Source organism: Pseudophryne corroboree, chromosome 6, assembly GCF_028390025.1.
Source record: "Pseudophryne corroboree isolate aPseCor3 chromosome 6, aPseCor3.hap2, whole genome shotgun sequence".
Classification (NCBI taxonomy): Eukaryota; Metazoa; Chordata; class Amphibia; order Anura; family Myobatrachidae; genus Pseudophryne; species Pseudophryne corroboree.
This window is the reverse complement of record NC_086449.1, coordinates 26,112,206-26,132,490: the sequence shown is the minus strand read 5'-3', so window position 1 is coordinate 26,132,490 and position 20,285 is coordinate 26,112,206.

The following is a 20,285-nucleotide window of genomic DNA, read 5'->3' as shown; positions in this document are numbered from 1 at the left end:
TGTTCTAAAACTGTGGCAGGGCATGCTGGGATGTGTAGTTCCACAGCAGCTGGAGAGCCTCAGGTTGCCTTCCCCTGGACTAGGGGGCTGGAACGGGTGTGCAAATTTTTTATTTTATTTATTAGTTTCTTATACAGCGCAGCATATTCCGTTGCGATTTACAATTAGAACAACAGTAATAGAACAAAACTGGGTAAAAACAGACAGACATAGAGGTAGGAAGGCCCTGCTCGCAAGCTTACATTATATAGGGAAATAGGCATTGATACACAAGGATAGATGCTACCTATTGCATAATGGTCCACCAGATTGCTAGGTTCTTAATGGGTTGTATGATATGATCATCCAGCAATGTAGGCCAAGTGTCAGGAGGGTGTGAGAGTAAAGAAAGACAAGATATGTGATGTTATGTGCAGTAGCGGATCTTGCCACGGACAAGCAGGACTTTTGCCCGGGGCGCCGCCTTCCGGAGGGCACCGGCGCCATCCGGAGGGCGCCGCACCATGGCAAGATCCGCCACTGTGCCCCCCACTGTGCTCCCCCGCTGGTACCCCGCTGTGAAGGGAACCTGCCGCTACACGTCTAGTTTCCCTTCATGGAGAGGACCTTTGCTGTGCGGTGCGCGATGACGTCATCACGCACCGCACAGCATTGTGGCACAGACGCTAGGGGTCATAATTGACCTCTAGTGTCTATGCATCCGAGGAGAGGAGCGGCGCCGGCGGAGGTCTGCAGCGGTCTGGCATCAGGAGCGGGGATGTAAGTATACTTTTTTTCTTTTCTTTCAGCGGCGCTACAAATGGGGGCGTAACTGACCACCCCCCCGTATTAAGCCATGCCCCTAACATTTTGCCCTGGGGCGCCAACAGGGCAAGAACCGGCCCTGGTTATGTGGTCTGTACAGAGAGGATGAAATTAGATAGGGAAGCATTGAAGGCTATGTGGGTGGGTCTGGAATTTGGTAGGTTTGTCTGAAGAGGTGAGTTTTCAGTGAGCGTTTAAAGGTTTGGAGACTAGAGACAAGTCTTACTGTGCGTGGCAGGGAATTCCACAGAGTGGGTGAAGCCCGGATAAAAGGGGGGTCATTCCGAGTTGATCGCTAGCAGAAAATGTTAGCTGCGCAGCGATGATGCAAAAAAAATGGCACTTCTGCGCATGTGTATGCGGCGCAATGCGCACGCACAATGTATTTTCACAACGGCCTTTCACACAAGGTCTAGCGAAGCTTTTCAGTCGCACAGCTGGCCGCAGAGTGATTGACTTGAAGTGGGCATTTCTGGGTGTCAACTGACCGTTTTCAGGGAGTGTTGGGAAAAACGCATGCGTGTCAGGAGAAATGCAGGTGTGGCGTGATGTCAAAACAGGAACTGAACAGTCTGAAGTGATCGCAAGCGCTGAGTAGGTTTTGAGCTACTCTGAAACTGCACAAAATAATTTTGTAGCCGCTCTGCGATCCTTTCGTTCGCACTTCTGCTAAGCTAAAATACACTCCCAGTGGGAGGTGGCATAGCGTTTGCACACCTGCTAAAAACAGCTAGCGAGTGAACAACTCGGAATGACCCCCAAAGTCTGTACTTTTGAGCAGGCCCGTCTTAACAGCAAGTAATGCACTGTGGCCCCGACCCATCCCCTAGCAGTGGTGGTGGGGGGTGCCATCAGCGGCAACTCTGATGTCCCGTGGGCATAGGCCTCAGATGGGAGGGGCATGGCCACGGCCAAGTAGGCGTGGTCATGGTCAGAGGACCTGTTTTCTAGTGTTTTGGGGGCAGCCCCCTGCTCCACTCCCTGCACTATTCAGTGATCACCGGCTGCTTTGCCGAGCAGAGCAGCGGGTGATCAAAGCCTCCCCCAACTGCCCCCCCGCCCGCGGGACACTGCGACCCACAGGAGGGACAGCGGGGCAGTATCCAAATAACGGGACTGTCCCACTGGAATCGGGACAGTTGGGAGGTATGCGCGGGGTAGTTCTATCTTCCACTCAGCATGTAGAACCCGGAGCAGTAATTTCTGATAATTACTCCTTTATTGCACAGATGGGGCGTGAGGGAGAACACTAAACTGTAGAAGGGGCTTTGTGCTGAATGAAGGGGACCTGGTACATGACTTCCAGGGTGGTAGGGGGTGTTTAATACGTAGGGGAGGGGTGGTTAGTGGACTGGGCTTAATATTCATAATTTTCTGGTAGGAGGGCAGCTTACTTGACTGCAGATATCTCCAGTTCCTGGAAATAGATTTCTTAGCTTTCAGTGGGATAACTAGAGAGTCCCACCTTTCAGGAGGTTCTGGGGACTTGGGGATCAGAGTTCAGGAGCCAGAGCAATCCCCTGGTGGAAATATAAAACTGCATACCAGGCGTGTGGAGCTGGAGCAGGGACCAGCTGCTGGAAAGATGATATCTCTGGTTCTGGGCATAGTAGAGACAATCTGCCAGTGTCCCTTGAAAGGGGAGAGTCCCAGCTTTTGGAGTATATACTCAGAAAAACTCTAAGTCAGACATAACCCGAGAAATCCTGCTGGGAAGAGCAATTAACAGGCTCGGTTGGGGACCACTGCTTTGAAGTCAAATATCTCCGGTTACCCAGGGCCGATTTTAAAAAATCTGGTACCCCTGGGGAAAGGGGACCCTCAGCTATCCTGAGCACTTACCTGCCCATTGAGCCCATACGAAAAAACGGCCCGCTTTTGAGTGGGAACAAGTAATGCGTGTGGATGAGAGACATAGATCTTGTGCAGAGCGGAGAAGTTGGGTTGGGAGATATTTTGAGATGAGTGAAGAGATGTACGTTGGTGTAGTTTGGTTGATAGCCTTGTATGTAAGTAAAAGTATTTTATATTTAATACAGTAGAATACCAGTAGCCAATGGAGGGACTGACAGAGCGGATCTGCAGACGATGAACGTCTAGCGAGGAAGATTAGCCTCGCAGCTGCATTCAGAATGGATTGTAGTGGTGAGAGCCTATGTTTGGGAAGACCGGTCAGGAGACTATCACAATAATCAGTGCGGGAGATAATGAGAGCATGGATTAGAGTTTCTCTATCGTCCTATTGGATGCTGGGGTTCCTGAAAGGACCATGGGGAATAGCGGCTCCGCAGGAGACAGGGCACAAAAAGTAAAGCTTTAGGATCAGGTGGTGTGCACTGGCTCCTCCCCCTATGACCCTCCTCCAAGCCTCAGTTAGATTTTTGTGCCCGGCCGAGAAGGGTGCAATCTAGGTGGCTCTCCTAAAGAGCTGCTTAGAAAAGTTTAGCTTAGGTTTTTTATTTTACAGTGAGTCCTGCTGGCAACAGGATCACTGCAACGAGGGACTTAGGGGAGAAGAAGTGAACTCACCTGCGTGCAGGATGGATTGGCTTCTTGGCTACTGGACATTAGCTCCAGAGGGACGATCACAGGTACAGCCTGGATGGTCACCGGAGCCTCGCCGCCGGCCCCCTTGCAGATGCTGAAACGAGAAGAGGTCCAGAATCGGCGGCAGAAGACTCCTCAGTCTTCTTAAGGTAGCGCACAGCACTGCAGCTGTGCGCCATTTTCCTCTCAGCACACTTCACACGGCAGTCACTGAGGGTGCAGGGCGCTGGGAGGGGGGCGCCCTGGGAGGCAAATGAAAACCTTTTTTGGCTAAAAATACCTCACATATAGCCTCCGGGGGCTATATGGAGATATTTAACCCCTGCCAGAATCCGTTAAGAGCGGGAGACGAGGCCGCCGAAAAAGGGGCGGGGCCTATCTCCTCAGCACACAGCGCCATTTTCCCTCACAGAAAGGCTGGAGGGAAGGCTCCCAGGCTCTCCCCTGCACTGCACTACAGAAACAGGGTTAAAACAGAGAGGGGGGGCACTAATTTGGCGTTAGAAATATATAAAAAAGATGCTATAAGGGAAAACACTTATATAAGGTTGTCCCTATATAATTATAGCGTTTTTGGTGTGTGCTGGCAAACTCTCCCTCTGTCTCTCCAAAGGGCTAGTGGGTCCTGTCCTCTATCAGAGCATTCCCTGTGTGTGTGCTGTGTGTCGGTACGTGTGTGTCGACATGTATGAGGACGATGTTGGTGAGGAGGCGGAGCAATTGCCTGTAATGGTGATGTCACTCTCTAGGGAGTCGACACCGGAATGGATGGCTTATTTAGGGAATTACGTGATAATGTCAACACGCGCCAAGGTCGGTTGACGACATGAGACGGCCGACAAACAATTAGTACCGGTCCAGACGTCTCAAAAACACCGTCAGGGGTTTTAAAACGCCCGTTTACTTTAGTCGGTCGACACAGACACAGACAGGGACACTGAATCCAGTGTCGACGGTGAATAAACAAACGTATTCCTTATTAGGGCCACACGTTAAGGGCAATGAAGGAGGTGTTACATATTTCTGATACTACAAGTACCACAAAAGAGGGTATTATGTGGGATGTGAAAAAACTACCGTAGTTTTTCCTGAATCAGATAAATTAAATGAAGTGTGTGATGATGCGTGGGTTCCCCCCGATAGAAAATATGGGCGGTATACCCTTTCCCGCCAGAAGTTAGGGCGCGTTGGGAAACACCCCTTAGGGTGGATAAGGCGCTCACACGCTTATCAGAACAAGTGGCGGTACCGTCTATAGATAGGGCCGTCCTCAAGGAGCCAGCTGACAGGAGGCTGGAAAAATATCATAAAAAGTATATACACACATACTGGTGTTATACTGCGACCAGCGATCGCCTCAGCCTGGATGTGCAGAGCTGGGGTGGCTTGGTCGGATTCCCTGACTAAAAATATAGAGCATTTAAAGGATGTATTTCTATATATGCGAGATGCACAGAGGGATATTTGCACTCTGGCATCAAGAGTAAGTGCGATGTCCATATCTGCCAGAAGATGTTTATGGACACGACAGTGGTCAGGTGATGCAGATTCCAAACGGCACAAAGGTGTATTGCCGTATAAAGGAAGAGGAGTTATTTGGGGTCGGTCCATCGGACCTGGTGGCCACGGCAACTGCTGGAAAATCCACCGTTTTTACCCTAAGTCACATCTCTGCAGAAAAAGACACCGTCTTTTCAGCTTCAGTCCTTTCGTCCCTATAAGAGTCATATCTGCCCAGGGATAGAGGAAAGGGAAGAAGACTGCAGCAGGCAGCCCATTCCCAGGAACAGAAGCGTTCCACCGCTTCTGACAAGCTCTCAGCATGACGCTGAGACCGTACAGGACCCCTGGATCCTACAAGTAGTATCCCAGGGGTACAGTTTGGAATGTCGAGACGTTTCCCCCTCGCAGGCTCCTGAAGTCTGCTTTACCAAGGTCTCCCTCCGACAAGGAGGCAGTATGGGAAAAAATTCACGAGCTGTATTCCCAGCAGGTGATAATTAAATTACCCCTCCTACAACAAGAAAAGGGGTATTATTCCACACTATATTGTGGTACTGAAGCCAGAAGGCTAGGTGAGACCTATTCTAAATCTAAAAAAATTTGAACACTTACAAAGGTTCAAATCAAGATGGAGTCACTCAGAGCAGTGATAACGAACCGGGAAGAAGGGGACTATCTGGTGTCCCGAGACATCAGGGATGCTTACCTCCATGTCCCAAATTTGCCCTTATCACTAAGGGTACCTCAGGTTCGTGGTACAGAACGGTCACTATCAGTTTCAGACGCTGCCGTTTGGATTGTCTACGGCACCCCGGGTCTTTACCAAGGTAATGGCCGAAATGATGGTTCTTCTTCGAAGAAAAGGCGTCTTAATTATCCCTTACTTGGACGATCTCCTGATAAGGGCAAAGTCCAGGGAACAGTTGGAGGTCGGAGTAGCACTATCTCGGATACTGTTACAACAGCAGGGGTGGATTCTAAATATTCCAAAATCGCAGCTGATCCCGACAACAAGTCTCCTGTGCTTAGGGATGATTCTGGACACAGTCCAGAAAAAGGTGTTTCTCCCGGAAGAGAAAGCCAGGGAGTTATCCGAGCTAGTCAGGAACCTCCTAAAATCAGTGTATCATTGCACAAGGGCCATGGTAAAAAAAATGGTGACTTCCTTCGAAGCAATTCCAGTCGGCAGATTTCATGCAAGAACTTTTCAGTGGGATCTGCTGGACAAATGGTCCGGATCGCATCTTCAGATGCATCAGCGGATAACCCTATATCCAAGGACAAGGGTGTCTCTCCTGTGGTGGTTACAGAGTGCTCATCTTCTAGAGGGCCGCAGATTCGGCATTCAGTTTTGGATGTTGGTGACCACGGAGGCCAGCCCGAGAGGCTGGGGAGCAGTCACACAAGGAAAAAATTTCCAGGGAGTGTGATCAAGTCTGGAGATTTTTCTCCACATAAATATAGCTAAGGGTAAATTTATAATGCTCTAAGCTTAGCAAGACCTCTGCTTCAAGGTCAGCCGGTATTGATCCAGTGGGATAAAACATCACGGCAGTCGCCCACGTAAATAGACAGGGCGGCACAAGAAGCAGGAGGGCAGTGGCAAAAACTGCAAGGACTTTTCGCTGGGCGGAAAATCATGTGATAGCACTGTCAGCAGTGTTTCATTCCGGGAATGGAAACTGGGAAGCAGACTTCCTCAGTAGGCACGACCTCCACCCGGCAGAGTGGGAACTTCATGGGGAAGTTTTCCACATAATTGTAAACCGTTGGGAATTACCAAAGGTGGACATGATGGCGTCCCGTCTGAACAAAAAACGGGACAGGTATTGCGCCAGGTTAAGAGACCCTCAGGCAATAGCTGTGGACGTTCTGGTAACACCGTGGGTGTACCAGTCGGTGTATGTGTTCCATCCTCTGCTTTTCATACCTAAGGTACTGAGAATTATAAGACGTAGAGGAGTAAGAACTATACTCATGGCTCCGGATTGGCCAAGTAGGACTTGGTACCCGGAACTTCAAGAGATGCTCACAGAGGACTTATGGCCTCTGCCGCTAAGAAGGGACTTGTTTCAGCAAGTACCGTGTCTGTTCCAAGACTTACCGCAGCTGCGTTTGACGGCATGGCGGTGGAACGCCGGATCCTAAGGGAAAAGGCATTCAGGAAGAGGTCATTCCTACCCTGGTCAAAGCCAGAAAGGAGGTGACCGCACAACATTATCACCACATGTGGCGAAAATATGTTGCGTGGTGTGAGGCCAGGAAGGCCCCACGAAGAAATTTCAACTCGGTCGATTCCTGCATTTCTTGCAAACAGGAGTGTCTATGGGCCTCAAATTGGGGTCCATTAAGGTTCAAATTTCGGCCCTGTCGATTTTTCTTCCAGAAAGAATTGGCTTCAGTTCCTGAAGTCCAGAAGTTTGTCAAGGGAGTATTGCATATACAACCCCCTTTTTGTGCCTCCAGTGGCACTGTGGGATCTCAACGTAGTTCTGGGATTCCTCAAAACACATTGGTTTAAAACCAGTCAAATCTGTGGATTTGAAGCATCTCACATGAAAAGTGAACATGCTCTTGGACCTGGCCTGGACCAGGCGAGTGTCAAATTGGTGGTTTTTTTTTTCTCAAAAAAGCCCATATCTGGTTGTCCATTCGGACAGGGCAGAGCTGCGGACTCGTCCCCAGTTCTCTCCCTAAGGTGGTGTCAGTGTTTCACCTGAACCAGCTTATTGTGGTGTCTTGCGCCTACTAGGGACTTGGAGGACTCCATGTTGCTAGATGTGGTCAGGGCCCTGAAAATATAGGTTCCAGGACGGCAGGAGTCAGGAAAACTGACTTGCTGTTATCCTGTATGCACCCAACAAACTGGGTGCTCTTGCTTTTAAGCAGACTTTTGCTAGTTGGATGTGTAATACAATTCAGCTTGCACATTCTGTGGCAGGCCTGCCACAGCCAAAATATGTAAATGCCCATTCCACAAGGAAGGTGGGCTCATCTTGGGCGGCTGCCCGAGGGGTCTCGGCTTTACAACTTTGCCGAGCGGCTATTTAGTCAGGGGCAAACACGTTTGTAAAATCCTACAAATTTGATACCCTGGCTAAGGAGGACCTGGAGTTCTCTCATTCGGTGCTGCAGAGTCATCCGCACTCTCCCGCCCGTTTGGGAGCTTTGGTATAATCCCCATGGTCCTTTCAGGAACCCCAGCATCCACTAGGACGATAGAGAAAATAAGAATTTACTTACCGATAATTCTATTTCTCGGAGTCCGTAGTGGATGCTGGGCGCCCATCCCAAGTGCGGATTATCTGCATTACTTGTACATAGTTACAAAAATCGGGTTATTATTGTTGTGAGCCATCCTTTCAGAGGCTCCGCTGTTATCATACTGTTAACTGGGATCAGATCACAGGTTGTACAGTGTGATTGGTGTGGCTGGTATGAGTCTTACCCGGGATTCTTAAATCCTTCCTTATTGTGTACGCTCGTCCGGGCACAGTACCTAACTGAGGCTTGGAGGAGGGTCATAGGGGGAGGAGCCAGTGCACACCACCTGATCCTAAAGCTTTACTTTTTGTGCCCTGTCTCCTGCGGAGCCGCTATTCCCCATGGTCCTTTCAGGAACCCCAGCATCCACTACGGACTCCGAGAAATAGAATTATCGGTAAGTAAATTCTTATTTTTGCTGTGTCTTGTGTAAGGTATGGGCGTATTTTGGATATGTTTCTTAGATGTATGTAACATGATCTTGAGACAGATTGAATGTGGAGAACAAAGGACAGTTCAGAGTCAAGAATGACATCTAGGCAGCGAGCTTGTGGGGTAGGGATGATTGCTGAGTTATCAACATTGATGTCAGGTTGGGAACTACTATTGGCCGGTGGAAATATAATTTATTCTGTTTTGGAAATATTAAGGGGGCAATTTACTAAGAAGGGAGTTCTATTTAAGATGGGATGTTGTCCATAGCAACCAACCAGATTCTATTTCTCAGTTATCTAGACCCTTCTAGAAGATAATACCTGGAATCTGATTGGTTGCTATGGGCAACATCCCATCTTAAATAGAACTCCCATCTTAGTAACTTTACCCCTAAGTTTGAGGTGGTGAGATGTCATCCAAGATGAAATGGCAGAAAGACATTCAGTGACACGGCCCAATACAGGTGGTGACAAATCTGGGGAGGATAGGTAGATTTGAGTATCATCCGCATACAGATGATACTAAAATTTAAAAAGAGCTGATTAGTTCGCCAAGAGATGAGGTATAGATTGAGAAAAGCAGAGGACCTAAGTGTAAGCCTTGCGGTACTCCAACTGAGAGAGGTAGCAAAGAGGAAGTGGATTCAGAGATACGAACACTGAAGGAGCGATTAACAAGGTAGGATGAGAACCAAGAAAGGGCTGTGTCCTAAAGACCTAGGGATTGTAGTGTTTGTATGAGAAAAGAGTGGTCAACAGTATCAAAAGCAGCAGAGAGATCAAGGAGAATAAGTAGTGAGTAATGACCTTTAGAATTAGCAGTGACCAGATCATTCATTACTTTAGTCAGTGCTGTCTCTTGGAAGTGTTGGGCACGAAATCGTGACTGTAGTGGGTCCAGTAAGTTGTGTGAGTTAAGAAAGGCAGATGCGGGCAGTGTGCAAACAAAACTTGTCAGTAAGGGCATGTTGTGGGCTTGCAGACTCAAAGTACGACTGAAGCAGAGCAGCAAAAAGTTGCAAACATAGCCGCCCGGAGGGGTCTGAGTTTTCGGATGTTCTCACCCTGGTATAAGTGATTGTAAGGGACGGAGTGGTTATATTAAAGTGGGCATGATTGACATTTGTATTAATCACATTACCTGAAGTATTGCTGTATCCATGTACAGTATATTGTATTGAGGAAAATGTATCTGGCTGACAACTGGATGAGATTTAATTACTGCTGGGACGCAGCCTGTGTACAGTATAGCCAAGAGGTGTCAGATATCCTTTGATGCAGCAGACCAGAGTTTGCATGGAGTATGCCTTAAGTGCCCTGGGGAAATCCCTTATAGATACTATGGCCAGCAGAGTGTGAACTGCTCTTCATGAGACAAAGTTGTAAACAGCCGCCCAGGCTGATCATAAAATCATGCGCAGAGCTTTACAGACAGCCATAAAAGATGAAAGTATCAGTCCTGCATAGTGTAAGATTTAGGAGTCACTATTTCAAGTGACTTGAAGGCAGGAAAGCAATGCAACAAAGCAATGAGAAAGGCAAGTCAGATGCTTGGTTGCACAGGGAGAGGAATCAGTAGCAGGAAAAAAGAAGTGATAATGCCACTGTATAGGTCATTGGTAAGGCCCCATCTGGAATACTGTGTCCAGTTCTGGAGACCCTATCTCCAGAAGGATATAAATACATTAGAGAGTGTACAAAGAAGGGCAACTAAAATGGTGCGTGGCCTACATCACAAAACTTACCCGGAAAGGCTAAAAGATCTTAACATGTATAGTTTGGAGGAGAGAAGGGAAAGGGGAGACATGATAGAAACTTTCAAATATATAAAGGGTCTTAACAAAGTTCAGGAGGGAAACATTCTTCAAAGGAAAAGAAGTATTAGAACTCGAGGGCATACATTGAGACTGGAGGGGGGAGGTTCAGGGGAAATTTAAGGAAAAATTACTTCACAGAAAGGGTAGCGGATAAGTGGAATAGCCTCCCATCAGAGGTGGTAGAGGCTAAGACTGTAGGGCAATTTAAACATGCTTGGGACAGGCATATGAATATCCTTACAAAGAATCAAGATTAAAAAAGGGTTGAGATTGCCTAAAGGATAAAATAAAAAAGGGGCAGACTAGATGGGCCAAGTGGTTCTTATCTGCCGTCAAATTCTATGTTTCTATGTTTCTATGTAACCTAGGACTCAGCCTACACTGGACTTGGGAGGGTTAAATGCTTCTAAGTGAGGGGGGTGAGTGGGGTTAAATACAGTATGAGAAACTGGCTGCAAGTGGTTCATTATCGTTAGGTGGTTCCAGTGATAGATTGGACGCTATAATGTTCCAGCATATGCCGAGAGGCCTTACTCATCCAGCGTTCTGTACTACAGGTGACTAGGATGTTACTTTTCTTCCTATTATATTTCTTGAAGTTGTAATTACTTTTGTGACTATTTAAACTATTATATTCTTGTAACCTTTCTTTCTCTGACGTCCTAGTGGATGCTGGGGACTCCGTCAGGACCATGGGGAATTAGCGGCTCCGCAGGAGACAGGGCACAAAAATAAAGCTTTAGGATCAGGTGGTGTGCACTGGCTCCTCCCCCTATGACCCTCCTCCAAGCCTCAGTTAGGTTTTTGTGCCCGTCCGAGCAGGGTGCAATCTAGGTGGCTCTCCTAAAGAGCTGCTTAGAAAGGGGAGAAGAAGTGAACGCACCTGCGTGCAGGATGGATTGGCTTCTTAGGCTACTGGACACCATTAGCTCCAGAGGGATCGAACACAGGCCCAGCCATGGAGTCCGGTCCCGGAGCCGCGCCGCCGACCCCCTTGCAGATGCCGAAAAGTGAAGAGGTCCAGAAACCGGCGGCAGAAGACTTTTCAGTCTTCATGAGGTAGCGCACAGCACTGCAGCTGTGCGCCATTGTTGTCACACACTTCACACCAACGGTCACGGAGGGTGCAGGGCGCTGCAGGGGGCGCCCTGGGCAGCAATGAGAATACCTTGTTCTGGCTAAAAAATACATCACATATAGCCCCTGGGGCTATATGGATGTATTTAACCCCTGCCAGGTCTCACAAACTCCGGAGAAGAGCCCGCCGAAATAGGGGGCGGGGCCTATCTCCTCAGCACACAGCGCCATTTTCCTGCTCAGCTCCGCTGCGAGGAAGGCTCCCAGGACTCTCCCCTGCACTGCACTACAGAAACAGGGTAAAACAGAGAGGGGGGGGCACTTTTTTGGCGTTTTTTGATATATATTAAGCTGCTATAAGGGAGACAACACTTCTATAGGGTTGTTCCTATATATTTATAGCGCTTGGGTGTGTGCTGGCAAACTCTCCCTCTGTCTCCCCAAAGGGCTAGTGGGGTCCTGTCTTCGATAAGAGCATTCCCTGTGTGTCTGCTGTGTGTCGGTACGTGTGTGTCGACATGTATGAGGACGATGTTGGTGTGGAGGCGGAGCAATTGCCGGTAATGGTGATGTCACCCCCTAGGGAGTCGACACCGGAATGGATGGCTTTGTTTATGGAATTACGTGATAATGTCAGCACATTACAAAAATCAGTTGACGACATGAGACGGCCGGCAAACCAGTTAGTACCTGTCCAGGCGTCTCAGACACCGTCAGGGGCTGTAAAACGCCCTTTACCTCAGTCGGTCGACACAGACCCAGACACGGACACCGAATCTAGTGTCGACGGTGAAGAAACAAACGTATTTTCCAGTAGGGCCACACGTTATATGATCACGGCAATGAAGGAGGCTTTGCATATCTCTGATACTGCATGTACCACAAAAAGGGGTATTATGTGGGGTCTGAAAAAACTACCTGTAGTTTTTCCTGAATCAGACGAATTGAATGAAGTGTGTGAAGGAGCGTGGGTTAACCCCGATAGAAAACTGCTAATTTCAAAGAAGTTATTGGCATTATATCCTTTCCCGCCAGAGGTTAGGGCGCGCTGGGAAACACCCCCTAGGGTGGATAAGGCGCTCACACGCTTATCTAAACAAGTGGCGTTACCGTCTCCTGAAACGGCCGCCCTCAAGGATCCAGCGGATAGGAGGCTGGAAACTACCCTGAAAAGTATATACACTCATACTGGTGTTATACTGCGACCAGCCATCGCCTCTGCATGGATGTGCAGTGCTGGGGTGGTTTGGTCGGATTCCCTGACTGAAAATATTGATACCCTAGATAGGGACAGTATTTTATTGACTTTAGAGCAATTAAAGGATGCTTTTCTTTATATGCGAGATGCTCAGAGGGATATTTGCACTCTGGCATCGAGAGTAAGTGCGATGTCCATATCTGCCAGAAGAAGTTTATGGACGCGACAATGGTCAGGTGATGCGGATTCCAAACGGCATATGGAAGTATTGCCGTATAAGGGGGAGAAATTATTTGGGGTCGGTCTATCGGATTTGGTGGCCACGGCAACAGCCGGGAAATCCACCTTTTTACCTCAGGTCCCCTCCCAACAGAAAAAGACACCGTCTTTTCAGCCGCAGTCCTTTCGTTCCTATAGGAACAAGCGGGCGAAAGGACAGTCATATTTGCCCCGAGGCAAAGGAAAGGGTAAGAGAGTGCACCAAGCAGCTTCTTCCCAGGAGCAGAAGCCCCCCCCCCCCCCGGCTTCTGCAAAGCCCTCAGCATGACGTTGGGGCTTTACAAGCGGACTCAGGGGCGGTGGGGGGTCGACTCAAGAATTTCAGCGCACAGTGGGCTCACTCACAGGTGGACCCCTGGATCCTGCAGATAGTATCTCAGGGTTACAGGTTGGAATTCGAGAAGTCTCCCCCTCGCCGGTTCCTAAAGTCTGCTCTGCCAACGTCTCCCTCAGACAGGGCGACGGTATTGGAAGCCATTCACAAGCTGTATTCTCAGCAGGTGATAGTCAAGGTACCCCTCCTACAACAGGGAAAGGGGTATTATTCCACACTATTTGTGGTACCGAAGCCGGACGGCTCGGTAAGACCTATTCTAAATCTGAAATCTTTGAACCTGTACATACAAAAATTCAAGTTCAAGATGGAGTCACTCAGAGCAGTGATAGCGAATCTGGAAGAAGGGAACTTTATGGTGTCCCTGGACATCAAGGATGCTTACCTGCATGTCCCAATTTGCCCTTCACATCAAGGGTACCTCAGGTTCGTGGTGCAAAACTGTCATTATCAGTTTCAGACGCTGCCGTTTGGATTGTCCACGGCACCTCGGGTCTTTACCAAGGTAATGGCCGAAATGATGTTTCTTCTGCGAAGAAAAGGCGTATTAATTATCCCTTACTTGGACGATCTCCTGATAAGGGCAAGGTCCAGGGAACAGCTGGGGGACGTAGTAGCACTAACCCAAGTAGTGCTGCAACAGCACGGGTGGATTCTGAATTTTCCAAAATCTCAATTGACCCCGACGACACGTCTGCTTTTCCTGGGAATGATTCTGGACACGGTTCAGAAAAAGGTGTTTCTTCCGGAGGAGAAAGCCAGGGAGTTATCCGAACTTGTCAGGAACCTCCTAAAACCAGGGAAAGTGTCTGTGCATCAATGCACAAGAGTCCTGGGAAAGATGGTGGCTTCTTACGAAGCGATTCCATTCGGCAGATTCCACGCAAGAACTTTTCAGTGGGATCTGCTGGACAAATGGTCCGGATCACATCTGCAGATACATCAGCGGATAACCTTATCGCCACGGACAAGAGTGTCTCTTCTGTGGTGGTTGCAAAGTGCTCATCTGTTAGAGGGCCGCAGATTCGGCATACAGGACTGGGTCCTGGTGACCACGGATGCCAGTCTGAGAGGCTGGGGAGCGGTCACACAGGGAAGAAACTTCCAGGGAGTATGGTCAAGCCTGGAGATGTCTCTTCACATAAATATACTGGAGCTAAGAGCGATTTACAATGCTCTAAGCCTGGCAAAACCCCTGCTTCAGGGTCAGCCGGTGTTGATCCAGTCGGACAACATCACGGCAGTCGCCCACGTAAACAGACAGTGCGGCACAAGAAGCAGGAGAGCAATGGCAGAAGCTGCAAGGATTCTTCGCTGGGCGGAAGATCATGTGATAGCACTGTCAGCAGTGTTCATTCCAGGAGTGGACAACTGGGAAGCAGACTTCCTCAGCAGACACGATCTACACCCAGGAGAGTGGGGACTTCATCCAGAAGTTTTCCACATGATTGTGAACCGTTGGGAAAAACCAAAGGTGGACATGATGGCGTCTCGCCTCAACAAAAAACTGGACAGGTATTGCGCCAGGTCAAGAGACCCTCAGGCAATAGCTGTGGACGCTCTGGTAACACCGTGGGTGTTCCAGTCAGTGTATGTGTTTCCTCCTCTGCCTCTCATACCAAAAGTACTGAGAATTATACGGCAAAGGGGAGTAAGAACGATACTCGTGGCTCCGGATTGGCCAAGAAGAACTTGGTACCCGGAACTTCAGGAGATGCTCACGGAAGATCCGTGGCCTCTACCTCTAAGACGGGACCTGCTTCAGCAGGGACCGTGTCTATTCCAAGACTTACCGCGGCTGCGTTTGACGGCATGGCGGTTGAACGCCGAATTCTAAGGGAAAAAGGCATTCCGGAAGAGGTCATTCCTACACTGGTAAAAGCCAGGAAGGAGGTGACTGCACAACATTATCACCGCATTTGGAGAAAATATGTTGCGTGGTGTGAGGCCAGGAAGGCCCCCACGGAGGAATTTCAATTGGGTCGATTCCTACATTTCCTGCAAACAGGATTGTCTATGGGCCTCAAATTGGGGTCCATTAAGGTTCAAATTTCGGCCCTGTCGATTTTCTTCCAGAAAGAATTGGCTTCAGTTCCTGAAGTCCAGACTTTTGTAAAAGGAGTACTACATATACAGCCCCCGGTTGTGCCCCCAGTGGCTCCGTGGGACCTTAATGTAGTTTTGGATTTTCTCAAATCCCATTGGTTTGAGCCACTCAAATCGGTGGATTTGAAATATCTTACATGGAAAGTAACCATGCTACTGGCCCTGGCTTCAGCCAGGAGAGTGTCAGAATTGGCGGCTTTATCGTATAGAAGCCCATATCTGATTTTCCATTCGGACAGGGCAGAACTGCGGACGCGTCCTCATTTTCTGCCTAAGGTCGTGTCAGCGTTTCACCTGAACCAGCCTATTGTGGTGCCTGCGGCTACTAGCGATTTGGAGGATTCCAAGTTGCTGGACGTTGTCAGGGCATTGAAAATATATATTTCAAGGACGGCTGGAGTCAGAAAATCTGACTCGCTGTTTATACTGTATGCACCCAACAAGCTGGGTGCTCCTGCTTCTAAGCAGACGATTGCTCGTTGGATTTGTAGCACAATTCAACTTGCACATTCTGTGGCAGGCCTGCCACAGCCTAAATCTGTCAAGGCCCATTCCACAAGGAAGGTGGGCTCATCCTGGGCGGCTGCCCGAGGGGTCTCGGCATTACAACTCTGCCGAGCAGCTACGTGGTCGGGGGAGAACACGTTTGTAAAATTCTACAAATTTGATACCCTGGCTAAAGAGGACCTGGAGTTCTCTCATTCGGTGCTGCAGAGTCATCCGCACTCTCCCGCCCGTTTGGGAGCTTTGGTATAATCCCCATGGTCCTGACGGAGTCCCCAGCATCCACTAGGACGTCAGAGAAAATAAGATTTTACTTACCGATAAATCTATTTCTCGTAGTCCGTAGTGGATGCTGGGCGCCCATCCCAAGTGCGGATTGTCTGCAATACTTGTACATAGTTATTGTTACAAAAAAAAAAAAAAATCGGGTTGTTATTGTTGTGAGCCGTCTGTTCAGAGGCTCCTACGTTTGTCATACTGTTAACTGGGTTCAGATCACAAGTTGTACGGTGTGATTGGTGTGGCTGGTTTGAGTCTTACCCGGGATTCAAAATCCTTCCTTATTGTGTACGCTCGTCCGGGCACAGTATCCTAACTGAGGCTTGGAGGAGGGTCATAGGGGGAGGAGCCAGTGCCACCACCTGATCCTAAAGCTTTATTTTTGTGCCCTGTCTCCTGCGGAGCCGCTAATTCCCCATGGTCCTGACGGAGTCCCCAGCATCCACTACGGACTACGAGAAATAGATTTATCGGTAAGTAAAATCTTATTTTTTCTGTAACTGTAAACTTTGAAGTTTTGACATGGATTAAACATCTTAATCTTAGTTCTGGAATCTGTGTTTTTACACACAAACCTCGAGAGGCTCACGTTACCTATTTTTTCCGTATTAATAATTGTGTTTGGGGGTAAGAGCAGGAGCGCACCCTGGGCTTGACCCAAAAGGTACTTCTGCTCGGGGCAGTTACTGCGTTGATTTACCACATGCACTGAGGTAATCAGTAAGATGTCACGGGCAGCGTTCTCAGATTGTCATATCTGGAGAATCGCCGCGCTTGGAGTCGTGACAAGGATGGTGATGACTGTTTGCGACTCATTGCACATGTTGAAAACATGCCCATTTATGCAATAACCCTAAAATTGCTGCACAAAAATGTTTAAGGTGGGTCAATTAAAAAAACAAACAATTTCCAGGAGGGAGGGAGCCGCAGCTGTAGGCTTATTAATGCGACCAATTCAGAATAAGTTGCAAAAATGCAAATTTTTTTAAGCAGATGCATTAAACAATTCTGTTAACTTGCAACTCTGAATAAGACCCACATTGTGCAACAAAATGTGCGTACAGTGAGTATGTTTTAGAGCAGAGTTGGGGAACCTGTTGCATACCAAGGACCACTTGGATATTTATAAAATCCTTCGGGGGCCATACAAAAATTATAACCTTTAAAATTACCCTGCCCCCCAGTAGTTCTGCCTCTTAGAGGTACTAAGTGCGCGCGACAAAAAATGAGTGTGACCAATTAAAATGGGACGTGATACACATGCCCCCAATAGTGCAGTGCAGATACACAAATGCCCCCACAGTGCCAGATATCCAAATGCCCCCACAGTACCAGATATACAAATGCCCCCACAGTTCCAGATATACAAATGCCCCTAAAGTGCCAGATATACAAATGCCCCCACAGTGCCAGAGCCACAAATTCCCCCACAGTGCCAGATCCACAAATTCCCCCACAGTGCCAGATCCACAAATTCCCCCACAGTGCCAGATCCACAAATTCCCCCACAGTGCCAGAGCCACAAATTCCCCCACAGTGCCAGAGCCACAAATTCCCCCACAGTGCCAGATCCACAAATGCCCCCTCAGTGCCAGATCCACAAATGCCCCCACAGTGCCAGATATACATATGCCCCCACAGTGCCAGATCCACAAATGCCCCCACAGTGCCAGATCCACAAATGCCCCCACAGTGCCAGATCCACAAATGCCCCCACAGTGCCAGATATACATATGCCCCCACAGTGCCAGGTATACAAATGCCCCCACAGTACCAGGTATACAAATGCCCCCACAGTGCCAGGTATACAAATGCCCCCACAGTGCCAGATCCACAAATTCCCCCACAGTGCCAGATATACATATGCCCCCACAGTGCCAGGTATACAAATTCCCCCACAGTGCCAGATCCACAAATGCTCCCACAGTGCCAGGTATACAAATACCCCCACAGCGCCAGATCCACAAATGCCCCCACAGCACCAGATCCACAAATAACCCCACAGTGCCAGATCCACAAATCCCCCCACAGCGCCAGATCCACAAATACCCCCACAGCGCCAGATCCACAAATGCCCCCACAGTGCCAGATACACAAATGCCCCCACAGTGCCCCCCCACCCCACTGTGCTGCTCACCGCTGCTGCTGCTGCTCCATCCGGCGGCGTGTCTCAGCTGTCAGGAGGTCAGGGCAGGGAGGAGAGCGTGGCTATATCAGGCAGCAGCGGCGTGTAGGATCTGAAGCCAGCCGCCGGATCGTGAGCCAATCAGAGCCCGCGGACCGGTCCGCAAGCTCTGATTGGCTCACAAACCGGCGGCTGGTTTGAGATCCTAACCGCTGCTGCCGTAGCTGCGCTCTACTCCCTGCCCTGACAGCTGAGACATGCCACCGGGACTGAGCTACGGCGTGTCTCGCTGACACAAGCGGGTGGGCCGGAACAAACGGCTTTGCGGGCCTTATACGGCCTGCGGGACGGATGTTCCCCACCCCTGTTATAGAGCTTTCGCTATAGCGAAAGCTTGATAAATACATTAAAATCTTGGGAAACAGCTATAAAATGAATATCACTACTGTGTCACGTATAAATTTAACCTCACTTTTATTAACTTTACTGTAAATTTTTATTAATTAACTTCGGTTTCAAGCGCGGATGTAGTTTTCATTGGCTTTTTATACACTTGAATGGAGAGCGTCTCCGTCCGTGCTCGAACAGAGACGCTCACAATGGGAGCGTCTCTGTGCACTCCCAGCGTGACTAGGTGGATGGATCGCCTAGTCACGCCTGGAGTACATGTCTGCGATGGAGCTGCCGCAGATGAGGCTTGAAAAAATGGGCCGGGATTATCCACCCTAGTAATTATTATTATTATCCTTTATTTATATGGTGCCACAAGGGTTCCGCAGCGCCCACTTACAGAGTACATATGCACATAATCAAAATAGGAAAACAGTGACTTACAGTTGAAGACAGTATAGGACAAGTACAGGGTAACTAAGCATAACTACACCAGTAGACAACACTGAGATAAGTATCAAGGTGGCCGAGAACTGCAGGATTTGGGCAGTTGAGGATTATTAAAGTAAGAAAAGTATAAGCACATGAGGGGAGGGGTAGACAGACATGGGTGACACAGATGGGGTACATAGAGAACGTGGAACAGAGGGTTAGGATGAGATTTGGCTGGGTTTGGTGAAGAAGTGGGTCTTGAGAGCCCGTTTTAAGTTCTGTAGAGAGGTGGAGAGTCTGAGGGTGAGAGGTAGAGAATTCCAGACTAAGGGAGCAGCACGTGAAAAATCTTGGGAGGTAGGAGTGGGAGGAAGTAATCAGTCGGCAGGAGAGTTGGCATGCATTAGCAGAGTGAAGAGGACGGGTGTGAGAGAAAAGAGGTAAGGTCAGAGATGTAAGTGGGAGAGGAGTGGGTGAGTGTGAGAAGTTTGAATTGGATTCTGAAAGGGAAGGGGAGCCAGTGAAGGGCTTGTAGGAGAGGGAAGGTGGATGTAGTGCGTTTGGTGAGGAAGATGAGTCGGGCAGCAGCATTGAGGATAGATTGGAGTGGAGAGAGGTAATTGTCAGGGAGGCCAGTTAGGAGGAGATTACAGTAATCAAGTCTGGAAATAGTCAGTGGACAATGGTCTTGGTGGCATCCCGGGTGAAAAATGATCTGATCCTGGAAATGTTTTTGAGATGAAAATGGCAAGTTTGTGAGAGGTGCTGAATGTGTGGTTTGAAGGAGAGGGAGGAGTCAAGGATTAAGCCAAAACAGCGTACTTGGGGGCGAGAGGAGATAGTAGTGCCATCAATGGATAATGAGATTGTGGGAGGTGAGGTTGTGCGGGAGGGTGGGAAGATGATCAGCTCAGTCTTGGACATGTTAAGTTTAAGAAAGCACTTGGACATCCAGGAGGTGATAGCAGAGAGACAGTTGGAGGTACGAGTGAGGAGAGCAGGGGAGAGGTCAGGGGAGGAAAGATAGATTTGAGTGTCATCAGCATAGAGGTGATATTGGAAGTTAAAAGAACTAATGAGTTCACCTAAAGAGGATGTGTAGAGAGAGAAAAGGAGAGGACCAAGAACAGAACCTTGGGGGACACCAACAGTTAGTGGAAGTGCGGGGGAGATGAGAGGACACAGAGAAGGA